General features: G+C 39.4%; 1 protein-coding gene across 2 annotated transcripts in view; it reads left to right on the top strand.

Moving 5' to 3' along the window:
* The window catches only part of LOC135490724 (protein MON2 homolog), a 307158-nt gene that overhangs the window by 123915 nt on the left and 168880 nt on the right, over window positions 1–14363 (top strand). The gene's annotated exons all lie outside the window — the stretch shown is intronic.

The raw sequence follows: 14363 nt of genomic DNA, 5'->3' as shown, positions 1-14363 counted from the left end.
AATATTTGGTCTGATATATTCATCCTAATGAAGTTAAGGAGTTTGATTTATCACAAGTTATCAGAAGACCCAAGTGTTTGATATTGGAATTGGCTGGCAGATTGACTTGTATTGGCATAAAAACACTCACAAAGCCTTCAGATTTATTTAAAAGAAAACACACTCGAAACTTCTCCCAATGATAGATAAACAAAAAGAATCACAACTCCCAGAAAAGTTGTTACATTGTTCAATATGGCAACCCAAGCATTGCGTCTCGTAATTTTTTTCTATATGAGTTAAGGTTTTATGTCTTGCTTGAGGAAGATAATCTCATGGAGTTATTGATGGTCAAGGGTTGCCACTACGTTACAAGTCCTATTCATTACTTTCTTCCCCTTCGATAGGTTAGTTACTGGTTTGCTTCAGAGAATTTTTCCTTTGTTGAAATTCGACCACACACGAATTAGTCATCAATCCAAAAAATACTGCTAATTCCATGTACAAGTCTGTGGCATGTCACCAGGGATAGGGGGACACAGACCTACTCCTGGAGGAGTAACAACTTTACCAATAGAAACAAGCACACAAAACAAGTGAAAGCCGTGTTCAGTATCACAAAGGGTTTAACGTGTGTCATCGGGGATACCACAGTACACTGATGTTGCCCCTGGAGAAGTAACAAGTTTTCCAACAGAAACAAGTGCACCCTTCAATATGAAAACGGTGTCCAGTATAACAAAGGGTATGACTGTGTCACTAGGGAAACTAGGGGACAGCGATTTTGCCCCTAGAGCAGCAACAATACTGCACCTCTACAATATGGAAACCCTGTTCAATATGACTGTGTTGCCAGGGAGAGCGGTCACATACCTTATCCCTGGAGCTTAATCCCATTAGTCTTTGATGTGGATACGCTCATACATATAATTAGACTTGAAACAAACGCAAATGCAATTCCGTTCAGTATGGTGGTATTATTCAGGTAGCGTGTACCTTAATTGTGTGGTCTTGTATCTCAGCCAATTTCTTGGCAGACAAAATGTGTGTCTTGAGGTCTTTTTTTCTGTTAGGTTGTCTGGTTGGACAACTTGATTCGTCTGATTTATGCTCGAAGTATGAACTTCAACTAAGCTCTTAACCTAACTTCCTTTGTGAAATGATTACACAAAGGCATTTTAAGTCAGGTGAGATTTGAATACTCTATTTTCACTGATCTAAGAATGGTTCTGAATAATTCCATTCAAAACTAGATTTTTTACACATGGGCGTTCGATGCCAATCAGCATGTTCAATGAAGATAGACAATAGGACACCAAGTTGTCAGATGGTCATGATGTCATGTTCCGGCTTTAAAGCCTTTGTTTCAATTTACTAATAAAGTAATCAGCTTGTCTTAAATCGGAGAAGCTAGAGTATATAAAAATAGTCTTGTTTACAACATTGGCTGCGTCAAGAAGTGATAAAAACTGACTACGAATTGTTGATTTCTGTTTCAACACCTCCTACGCGAGAATCTTTCTTGAGTATGATGTTGTGACATGTAATTTTGTAACAATTTTTTCCGCTGCTTTAGTAGATTATCCTGCTCTCGACTTAACCCAACAACTCAATCTTTCTCAAAACCCGATAATTCATGCCTCAAAGGACAATCCCCCTCCAATAGTAATTGATTCTTAGGAAAATTCTTTCCTCTGCTTTGTGCAATTAACACATTTAAAAAAAATATCCATTATAAGTTAACTTTACTGACTTGTTTTTACCCTGAGGTGATGTTGATGGATAAAGCGACTTTTAGAAATCTCAGTACTCAACCCGATGAAGAAGAGGTACATGGATGATTTTAATTTATAATTTTTTTTGCTGTGTGATTGGTATCTCGGTTCTTAAAGTCTTGGTATTATTCATGGTTCCAAGTGGATCGATGTATTGTTTTAAAAATGGTCTGCGGGTTAGAAGGCAACAGATGGAATTTGCCTGAAACAAGCCCAGAGGCTTGTTTCGCTGAGGTGAGTCAATGACACGCATTGTGGAAACACAACAAATGCTCTTGCTTCTTTAATAACCAATTGCCAGAATTGCACCAAATTTTTATGATATGTGCATATACTGAAATAACATGATAAATTATACAAATTTTTGATTTGACACACTTTTCAAGGTCACACAGTTCAAAGGTCAAAATTTCACTATTGGTTACGGTTACTAGGAAACCATACATTAAATTTTCAATGACAAAGCCTGGTGAGCACATGGTCCATGGACCATTTCATTGTACCTGCTTCTGTGCAAAGGCAAGGAAAAAACTGACTGTAACTTCTTCTGCCAACAGCATTATCAGTATTTACTATCTGGAGGGTTAAATTCATCAGTAGTATAATCAAGTGCCTGGATAATTACAATGCTACCTGAAACGTTTGACACAGACAAATATCTGTTTTGATCTCTCCAATCACATACTACCATCAAACAGATTAAAAAAACTTAGAAAATTTCTGTAGGAGTTCAAATAAATGTACAACTTTACTACAAAAGTATGATCAGTGGTTATGATGCTTTGGCTATGGATTTTGTTTGGAATCCTATAAATTGTCGATAAAGTAGTGCTTTTGATATTGATTCGTGCAGGGGAGGAAAACAAAAACTTCATGGCTAGCAATTATTAGTTTTTTCGTGAACGCATTTTTCATCCGTGTGTCAGTAAGCTGATAGTGTAATTTGGGTACAACAGTTTTTCCAAATGATTACTATTTTAGTCTCAAGGTGTCAGTTTATGGTGTAAGGTCTTGGTCTTATTCAAGGCTACAAGTAGGCAAGCAATCGATATTTTTTAAAACTGCATGTGCATTTAGGATGTTTAGTTGTTAACTCTTTCTCTACCAGGTCCAGAAGCGATGAAATGCTTTGATAATATGTCTGGCCGGCATCTTGCGTAATGTGAAAACCTTAAAAATGGCAAACACGAAGGGCTGTCATTTTCAGATTGTGTTATCATGTTTATCCTATTTATTCTTTACCGACATTCAACCACAGTAAAATGTCTCACTGACTCAGTCATGTCAGTAGTTTACTGCTTGCTATCGAGTGTGCAGAGGGAGTTTTCTGAGCCGAGCATTCGGGAATGTTTGTGATGTGCATTTGCATCTTCTACTAATCACTACTACTTCACTAATCCAAAGCAAGGGATTGCCAAAACCGGAGTGAAAGCGTTGAGAGATGATGACATGACAAGAAAGCAATGTTTCTAGACTGCTGCAGTAAAATTGCCTCTTCGAATATTTTTAGCTACTTTTAACCCGGCATCCTGCACCTCTATATGGTTAGGGAACTATTGTGTGTGAGGACCAACAATTATAGGGAAAACAGCAATTAGCTGGATCCATGACAATGATATGACTAGGAAAGCAATATTTCTAGACTGGTAATGTAAAATAACCTTTTCGGATTCCTGTAGCTAATTTTATCCTGGCTTTCTATACCTGGCCTTCTATACATGAGGGTAATGACCTATTGTGTGTCTACAAGGACGGACAAGTAATATAATGAAAACAAGCAATAAGGTGATAGCCATTTTTCCCATCATCGCCTGCAGCTGCAGAACCAGAAGCTGTTTCTGTTTGTCGCGAATCGTTTTTCAATAACCAATTAATAAGTGCAAACTTATAAACGTGGTGTATTGTAATGCGCATTGTTTGTGGCTGAACGTAAGTTGTGCCAGATTATTGAATATCTGTAATCAACTTGCCTTTCTTGGTGGCTGTTTGCTCAAGCTTGTTGTCAAATGCAAAACCTGCCTTAGGTTCGTTGACACAACTTGTTTGAAAAATAGAAGTTTTTAAAATTAGTTAAAGGTAGTTTGCCGAAAGTTGACCGAATAATAATATGGAGCGTTTGTTTGCATATTTAGTTATGATAAAAGGTTTCTTGTTAAACTCTTTCACTACCCACCTTGGTATATACTGGGTCTGTGCCCTGCCTTCTACTGGCCAGCAGTGATGCGTACTGCTAAATTCTCCCCAAGTTCTATCATTCAACCCAATTCCCTTTATGTTTTTGGTTGTTACACCTGAAAAAACAAGATGGTAGCACTGCACTCAACTCAATGTACTCATCACTAAGATTAGGTATATGTAATGCTGGCTATTTTACAATGAAACCTTTCCAAGCCAAGTTGGGATTCAGGCTGCCTGGTCTATACCGGGTGAGGGCCAGGGGTATGATATACTTCAAAAACCTTGTAGTAGTGAAGGGTCTGGTGCTTGTTTGCTGAAGGTGAAAACTGTCTTAGGTGTGCCTGCACATTTCGTAAAAGAAACAGAGGTTAAAGACTGTTAAAAAAAACCCCGATAATGGTTTGAATCTTGTTGTGGTTTTTGAACAGTATTTGCTGGTCTTGGTGGGGGTTTTGCTTTTGTTCTCAAACCTAAAAGTTACAGCTTGGCCTTGAAAAATTAGTCACTCTTGGAAATGACCACAACTGAAAGAAAGTGATCAGACCTGAAAACTAAGTGGCCTTGTAATATTGATGACATATTGACGTCATATTGTTGCTTTCTCTAAGTTGATGAGTTGATCTTCATGCAAGGCACGCCATACATCTTATCTATTATCAATACCCCATGCATAATCAAATAAAAAAGTCAGGATGTTGGAGACAGTATCAGTATCTAATCAATTTTTTACGACGTTGTCGTTGGGTGCCGCGAGGTTTAATTTCTGGTAGTATCTCTCTGATACATTATTCAACATTTGTCGTGTCATTCTTTATTGTCTTATAGGTGTAACTGTGAGAAGGACGGAGCCTGGAGGTGATTCTGGTTATATAAAACTGCAGACAGGTGATTTGTGTGGTAGCGTATTGTGATAATCAATACGTGAGACCAAAATCCCTCATCTGCGGGGGTTGTTGCAGTTGGAAGAAATCGGTCATTGTTGTGATTTGCGATTAGTATCAAAATCATTGATGACCTGTTTAAAGTTCGACCGTTGGTCCCAACATTTTGGCCAGAACATAAAATCCTAAAGCAGTTAGATCTCCATCAAAATGAAGTGGATGCCACTTTCATGGATTGTAGTCTGTTCTCCTGAGTTAGACTAAGAAAAGGTTATGAGTGTGTAAATTGTGCCAATTTAACTGAAAAATGGCTTTAAAGTTTATTACAAGTGTGTGACCTTTATTTATTGTCCAGGTGACTCGGCTTGAAGGACAGTAATATTACAAGGTTCATGTACTTAAAGAGGTTGAATAGCGCCTCCAGAAGCAAGCAACAGCGCCACTGGCAGCAGAAATAAGCACTGCTTAGTGACGTCATGGTTTCCATATACAGCATCTCATTTGCATATTTTTACAACCTTATTTACTACGAGTTATAAATATGCCAGTAGCACGTGTATCATGCCGGCTGGCGCTGTCAGGCGTTTCCACTATGGGTTACATAATCGGCTACAAAGAGGCCAGTGTTCAAGTAAATGAAGTTAGCAATGATAGCGAAAGAATGTTAGTGTATGTTACGCAGTCAATAGCGATAGTAGTGAGTTGGAGAGAGGAGAAAATGGAAAATGGAGAGAATAGTAGTATGGATTTCGAGTCGCCGGTGGATTCTGGGCCAGTGGAGAGCGAGGCCCCTGATCCGAACAGTACAGAAGAAATGGAGCAGCATATTATCCAAGACTTGTTTGACAACCATGACGACTCAAGATATTTGCCAGAATTGCCGGCAATGAACATGAGTGAAGAGGAGATGGGGCCATTCCAGCCAAGTGACCTAGCTGTCACTGCTCATGGCGAATGTCGGAGCCTGTGGAGACGCTGGTCTCGTCAGTACGCCAACGGCATTGAGGTGTTCCCCAAGGGTGGTGCAGACGCCAAGACGTGAGACTAACACCGGCGCGGTGACAGCTGTAGCAGATGGAGCCACGCCACTAACATTTTTCAAGCATCCGAATGGTACCTTACAGATCCGCAGAGGGCGCGTTACCGAAAATGTTGCAAAAATCAATGACGTGATCGTAAATATTGTCATATTTTTCAAGATGAGAGTATGTAAATGATACGCAAACGGTAAACCAATGAAAGGCCAGTATCTATTGAACCTTACAAGTAATTTGGGGGCCTTGAAACTCCTTATATTTATCAATGAAACCTTATTCCCGCCTAAGGTTTTGACCGGGCCGTCCAAAACTCCCCATTTTTTGGCGGGCCCTTCCCTTTAAAATAACAATGACATCTTAATACCCGACAGGCGACAGAGTAAATATGCTCTCCTGAGTAATACGACGACCATTAGCCACCGAGATTTGATTACTCTGTCTTTCTTAAATGATTTTATAGCCATCAAGATGTCGCACCTGAACCCATTACTCTGAACAAGAGATGTGTATGGCCTTCGATGAGATTCTATACGACCAATTATGGTGGATTTAGGGTGTCTGGGATCGGGTTAAACCTGCTTCCCTAGAACTGTGACACAGGTGATTTTTGATTTGATATGGCGCAACTGCTTGTACAGAGAGTCCGATGAGAAGTAACATACAATAACATATCAATCATAACATTGATGATGAGAGTATACTATAATAATGATAATATTGAGTTAAAGTGCTTTTCCATGTTTCCCTGTTCGAAGCGTTATTGTGATACCATATTATCACCCCAGCCTCCACAGATATCATTCGGGGGTTTCAAGGAGCAACCAGAAGGGACTCACTTAAATTCGACAGTGGGGGAACGAAGCAGTGACTCGGCCGGTAGTCGAACCCACAACCTCTCGATAATGAGGCCGACTCTCTTCCACTGCGATACCACTGCCCCATATTGCTATGTTCTATTCAGTATTAGATGAGAGTTCTAAAGTGCTTAATCTGATTCAGTCGCGATTGTTCAAAGTGCTTTACATTATTCATGTTATAAACACGTCGATTTGGTTTGTATTTTCAAATTCTTGCTGCAGTCTCTTGGGGTACCTTGTGTCCTAACTGCCACTAAGTCTTTGGATTGGACTAAAAGGGTGCGATCTTCGTAACTGTTTCTGAACCTTGGCAACATGACGATTGATTGCGGTTTAACCAACCGGCAGTCACATTCCCACCACAAAATGGCTCTTTCACAGGTCTCAACAACTGTAATTGCTCATTTGGGCAGGCTTAAGATTCAACTTTCACAGTCACAACTCAAATTTAAGAATTTTCAATCCTGTAAATACGACCTAAATATAAAGATCAACAATGCCGTTGTGTAAACGGATGTACAAAAACTATAATTAATACCAAGTTTCAGTGAATATGCATGCATAATAAATGCTCTATAGCATTGTGTTTCTCAGTTTTCCTGAGCCACCAGTAACTGGTAAACATACACGTTTAAATCTGCATGCCAAGATATGCCTGCCAAGTGCACAATTTATTGACACTGGGAGGGCAAAAAAATGTAGATGGATTGCTCTATTAGCCATGGTGGCCATAAAATCAGAAAATATGAGCCATATTTGGCAGACAAGTAATAAATGAGCCAACAAGGTTGGTTGGTTGCAGCAAGAAGAATAATGGCACTGGCTGATGCACTGGTTGATGCACTGGTTGATGCACTTGCTGATGCACTGGGTGATGCATTATAGTACTGGTTGATGCACTGGCCCTCCCACATGTTGTGAGTCTTGACACTGCACTCTTGTCGTTGAAAGCTGGCACTGCTGGCCGAGGCCAGACTTGAGATGGAAGCCTAACACCGAGGAGATTCCTGATAGGCACTACCAATTTGGCCAGAACTTAAAGGAATTAGAACTCTATCAAAGCAAAGTAATAAAACCACTTTCAAGAGTGGGAGTCAGTGCTTTGTTTTTCAGGAACAGCCTCCCAGGTTTAAAGTGGGAATTCACTTCCGTTTTAATTGCTTAAGGATTTGAAATTCTATTCAAAACGGTGGTACCTATGGTCAATCCTTAATCAGTCGAGCAAGAATATGTCCCGGCAGGGTCCCTACACAACATGACTGATTGTCAGTTGGCAGTATAGCTCTCTTAGACTAACCAGTTGACCACGGCGCCAACTTGGATGATATTACTTCTTAACAAAAACTTGCGGTATCTTGAGATACAAGAAATCTGTCGCCAGCAGCAAGGTTTCGACCTTGTGTCAGGAATCCGATACTAATACATCATAATAAAAAAGCTTATATCACCATATAAATTTGTTACGATGCAAGACGAACCTTCGTTGAAATATCGACCAAAGCAGCAAATGGGTTTTTGAGAGTAAATAATTTCAAAATCATGTACTGAGTCGTTGCAATCGGCAAAAATCAATGAATCATATTCAGATTAACTTCAATTAGATGTTGGTTATGCTTACCGATTACATCATTCATTTAGGGTTGGTTTTTGGTTCGTTTCACATCGTCCATGTTTGTTCAATAGATTACAAATTTTTCACATTTCGTTTTTACCCAGAACAGCAGATATGAATTATGACAATCAGAGGAGTATATTGGTACATGTGCCAGTGACGTACCTGCCTTGAAAACCACCGATGACAGCTAAAACCAACGTCTTTCAGATAGGGCGTCTCAAAATAGGTGCAAAATAACAAAGCTACATTCGAAACAGGCCCAGAAGAGACGTATACCAGGGGGGAAATATCAGAAAACGTTTTTTCGTATTTTGTTTTTGAAGTGCTGCTACAGTAGTTACAGTTACCAGTATCCTGTTTTATAATTTGTTTTGATTAAACATGTTAAGTGATTGGTTAATTCAATTTTTTTTTAATGACCATTCAAGTTGTTAGAATTTGCTTGTTATTGGCCTGTCAGTGGAGGTTCAATATGTTCAGGTTCACACAATGAACACATGGCAGTTTCTATTAGTAATGTATAGCCGTATGTTTGCTAGTTGCAATTCCTGACCCAGTGATACACATTTTGCTGTGAACGCCTCCCTTTCAGACAAACCCACATCTGGAATACTTGATGACCCAATCTCATTGATGGTCTCCCACGATAAGGATTTCATAAACGCTCGATTACACACGATTGCAAAACTATCACCGTCCATCCATTTCCTTTGACCAATCAATGAGCTTAAAACTAGCAGAGTATCGCCGGCAATTACGATTGACCCAATTCGTTTGATGGCTCAGCGCTCATGTTTTAGACACGGTTGATTATGCCATCATCGACCTGTCATATGTTCTTAGCACATCCCGAACGTTCCACTGCTGTAACTCGTTTGAAGAGCAGACATTGATGTTATTGAACTGGTCTGCTATGATAAGACAAGATCTGTTAAATGTCGTTTTCTTGATATGAATGAAAAAATTATATTGAATTTCTCATCAGAGCTGTCTGGTTTGATGATAGTATGTGTTTGAAGTTTTTTTCTCAGAGATTTTACCCAAATGTTCAGTGGAGCCGGGAAAATTTCTTCTCGTCAATGTTGTCAATATCAAATGAGGGATTGGTCAACATTGCAGCAATTTTCATATATTCGGATATTGAATCCTAAAGTATTCATCACACATGTTGCTTATAAAACGGTGTTAGTTTCATGGGATTGAAGACTTGATGGTCTTTGCTGGCATCTTAGGTCGTGAATATATAGAGTTGACATTTTCACATGCAATGTGTCACTGTTCACTTTTCGTGCATGACAAGAACAAACATGCCATTTCCAAAGAGCGGGCTACATACGATTCGCGATGTCACATTTCACCCTCACGGTGTGTTTTCAAGCCTAAGTCTGTTAACTTGTGACAAGTGAACTATGACAAGTGACAACGCAAATCCTACGTAACTCCGGCCTTAGAAATGCTTTGATTTGACTTGCTATCAACAGGAACATGTCTATAAGCGGTGCAGCTGAGAATATTGGGTAGCCATTGCTAGAAGTTGAATAACTACACTGCCAACTTGTAATGCTGCCACATATCAAAATCCTGATTGTGATGCAAGTTTTGTCTGCTAGTATCCCGATATCAATCAATAGTGTCGGATAACTGCCTGCAGAAACGTGCTGCTCATCTTTGCTCGTTGAAGACTCGTCTATGATGAAATGAATCGATAAACTTCTGCTGAAAAATTAAAAGTCCTATTAATGCTTTTTTCTTTTGTTCATAATTGGCAGAAAAAGTAACAGCGTTGGCAATTTCTCTCGTTAAAATCGTTGAATTTTATTGAGACAGTAGCGATGTGAGATACGCAGTTTCCCCGAAAGCCAAGTGTGTTGTAGTTAGAGATTTGCAGTCGGATAGGTTTGATATTACTATGGATTGTGTTGTGGGAACAAGTTGGTGCCTAGTGATTTTCGGCCCTGTCGAATAACCAGTATGGCTGCTCGAAGAAGAAGAAGCCAATATCTAAACGCCTATGCCATTCGTTAAAAATGCGTCAGAAACAACATTGAAATGCAGAGAGTGATAAAAAACTTGTGGTTAAACAAGTTCAAAAGATTAATCTGTAGACTTGATGTGAGCTTGCAAATAAAAAACGATGATTTAGAAGACACCAGAGGGACTTTGCGTAGGAGTCCGTTTGTTCAACTCTTGTTTCAATAAGAAGTAGTTGGGTTGAGTTTATTGTCCTGTTGATGTGTTTCCTCGCACATATTTGAACAAACACTGTATTGTACTAGTTTGTGGTTTGCTTGGTTGTGCCTCTGGCATCTCTGAATGAATAATGTGAGAGTTTATAGATCGTTTGTCAAAGCAAATTTCATGTTGGCAATACAATGCCTTCCCGAGCCTCAGGCGGTGTCAAAGCACTTGATGCATCATAAAGTCATTTGAAAGTTTCTGAATGGAACGCTGATTTTTGCCCTTTCGCCAAAATTTTCGTCAGGCTGAATCTTGCTAACTGATTTGCGTTGGACTTTTAAACAGGAAAGGTACATTTTTTCGGGTGGTGCAAATTGTAAAAAGTCGGTTGAATTGCTGTTGGTGGTGGAGGTCCCCTGTAAACGATCATCAGAATTGCTGTTGCAAGATAGTTCATGACTTTCAAAGGAAAATGGAAGTTCTCCAGTTTCATTTCTATTGCTATGCACCAAACAAGCCAAAATTTAAAAGATAAATCTACATTCAACATCAGAGTTTCTTGTTATACTTATTCTCAGGTCATGATAAATGTGCACAGTGTTGTGCTGTATAAAAATAATACGACTTCAGCTGGTAGCTATTTTTAAAATCTTTTTGCACAGAATTTCACCAGGATTTCCTAAAGTGCTGCACAAACTGCACAAACAAGCACTTTTAGTCACTGCGACCTGCTACGGAACTATCACAACATAAAACAATGGTTGCAGCAACTAAAATCGCTTATTTGCTTAAAGATGTCTACCAGTTTCGCGATTATACGTGTAGGTGAAATACTTCACATGCATATATGTGTCGTTCACGTGAACAGTTGACTTAAGATCTGAAAAGGTTAATGTAGGTGACTCTTGATATGATTGACAGCAAAACAAGACGACATTCAGTGCAATATATCAAATGAAGGAATCATGAGAAATGTCTTTATTGAGTACAGTTACGAGATATCGCTCCGCTTTGATCCAAGTTGTCACCGATCACGATTTCGATCGCATCAAAGAATAAACAAGCGTCGCCCATCAATGCCAACGATGTAATCCGATGCGAACCAAGGCTCTAAGATATGATCCTCGTCCGATTACAAGCGAAGTAAGTATGTAGGACCTTTTCATTCATGGACACCCTTGGAGTGGAGAAGCTGTCTGCTAAGGGAGGTTTCACTGTACCAGAAACTTTACAGAGATAAGATTGCACACTTTCGTTGGCTGGTTATTGGGTTCTGATGATTTTGATGGCATAGTTGACAATGATTTGTCTCATCACTTGACACAAACGTAATCAGAGTGTCTTTAAGCTGAACTGCATGTCCCAACTTAATACCTGAAGATCCAATTAAACCTTAATTTGACAGAGACAAGAAGCACTTAGAATATGGTGCTGAGGATTTTGATGGCATTGTTGACAATAATTGGTTTTGCATTAGTTTATTATTGCAGTTTGCTCAGTGTAGTGCAATCAGTTCTTTATCCAGTTTCATTTTGAGATGATGTCAAAAATGAAGATTTCATAATTCAAAGTACTTCTCATCACTTCAAGTCAATTTTGTGGAGCTATTTGAGGTGATCATCTGTTAGCTCTTCATTAATGGCATCAGAAGCAGGTGTCTCATTTTAAGTGATGTCAAAAATGAAAATTTCAGCACTTGAAGTACTTCTCATCTCCCCAAGTCGTCTTTATGAAACTATTCGAGTGGATCATCCGGTAGCTTGTCTATTGATGGTATCAGATAGAAAGGTGAATGATTTGAACACAGTTGAAATGATGTCCCCCGTTACCTCAGAGAATTCGTTTGAGTCGGTAACTTGAGAGCGTATCTCTCGGTGATACCTGTTTGAAGGATGAGCCGCATAAGCATATCTGATGGCTCAAGGATTAACCTTGCCCGTGGCAAAACAAGACAACGAGGAACACAGTTTGATTATTGAGAGGGCGATTTTAACCTTGACAATCGTGATTGATATGTCAGTTTTTCGAAGATCATGTCTCAACTTTGACATGCAATGCCAAGGCCATCATGGCAATTTTGCAGAAACCGCTGAAACTGCGGATACAGGGCAGCCTAAAAATGCCCCCCCCCAGAAGTTCCGAAAAATGTAGTTTTCATGCTGCTTTGGGACAGAAAGTGGTGTTCAGTCCCCTAAATTGCTGGGAACCATCAACCATTATATCCCCTATAAAACGAGTAAACTGGTATGATTATTTATTGGATCCATTGGTTAAAGTCCTATTACCACTCTAGTAGGCCACACTGGAATACAGCTGAGCCGCTCAGGTTGTTCAAAGATTTTTATCACCTTGAGCAAAAGTCATTTACAGACACCTGTTGAGGGGACTCCATTTTGATTTCGACTTACTGAATTACCAAAGGATTATTTTCATGTTTAATTATGAGTTTCGTCTACCTTCTTTCATTTTTCCCCCGAGTAATTTCAGTATATCACAATAGCTTGGTTGGTTTTGTGTTCTGTGTGGTTCGGTATCTAGTTGTCTTTGTACTCCTTGAACCAATTTTCTCTATTTGGTGACGTCTGATCTAATGCTTGGTGTTTATTTTATGACGTCGGGTTTAGTGCTTTGCTCACAGCGATGAAGGTGGTTGAAACTGAGAATGAATTATTTAGTCATTCAGCTCCAAGTAACTAAAGTTGATTTAGGTGTTTTATGATATATCTGGCAAATAATTTTCTACTTAAAGGGACAAATTGTCCAGGAGATATGTTGGTTGTTTGTTTGAAAATTGTTTCCAACTGGACCGTGACTTCTCCTAATGGAATTATTGAAACCGCACTCCAGTGAACATGCACTAGAACGATTTCAACAATAATCTTACCTGAAATTCATCTCGCCAATTCTAGTGAAAAGTCCTTTTTAATGCAATGCTACATGTGGTGTGACATGCTGACAAACAGTGATATTATCCTCCTGGCACCTATAAATCCCTCACCAAGTTGTCCCTTTAATGCGTCTTCATGTTCGCATTGTCTGCGTGCTAAAATCCCACTTAAGAATGTCAGATGGGAGTACCGCTGATCTGATCAGGTAGTTTAAAGATTTTCAAAACCCTGAGCAAGGTGAATGATATTTAACCGCATCTGGTGATATCCAGATGAAAAAGCAAGCACCATCAGAATCGAAGACTTACCAACATTAGAATTTCCCAAGTTAGACTGACCTTTCCGCTTGCATTGACCGTAGGTGGTGATTGACTATTGACGAAGTCGTTCCTTTATTTATAATCGACTGTAAAGTGAACCTGGTTATCAGTAACAACATATCAACATATTGTAAAACCCACTTTGGAAATCTAAGCTATGGCTATTTGACTGGACCTGTTGTATTGACCAGAGGTGCTGACCTTGTAAGGAACCCTTCCTTTATCCATAATCATTTGGGAAGTTAACATGTTTGTCAATAATCGGGATGATTCTGGTCAGTCATATCAGCATTGCTGATTTGGGAAGGTACGTCTTCTGCAATATTAATGGAGACCAGCACTGACCTTGCTTAACTGTCAATGCTCAGTGAGATGTCAGAGAAAACATCAATGGGAAAAATGTATCGACTAAACAATTCATTGTCATTCCCCAAAAAGGTCCCAAGCTGCATTTTGATTAAAGAAATAAGTTATTCATCATTAGAGGAAAAAAGTGTCAGTGAATTCTTCAGTTGGGCCGGAAAATGCCTGTTGCCATGGGGGAGGGGAGGGTCAGGGTGTTCCCCTTTAGCATATTTTGGAGAAAAATGTACTTTATTGCAGGTCACATCTACAAAAATAGCTTGTTTATGGGGCGCTTGGGTGAGCATTTTGG

This window comes from Lineus longissimus, chromosome 7 (assembly GCF_910592395.1).
Source record: "Lineus longissimus chromosome 7, tnLinLong1.2, whole genome shotgun sequence".
NCBI lineage: Eukaryota > Metazoa > Nemertea > Pilidiophora > Heteronemertea > Lineidae > Lineus > Lineus longissimus.
The sequence above is the reverse complement of the archived record's forward strand: the minus strand, read 5'-3'. Positions and strand labels throughout refer to the sequence as shown.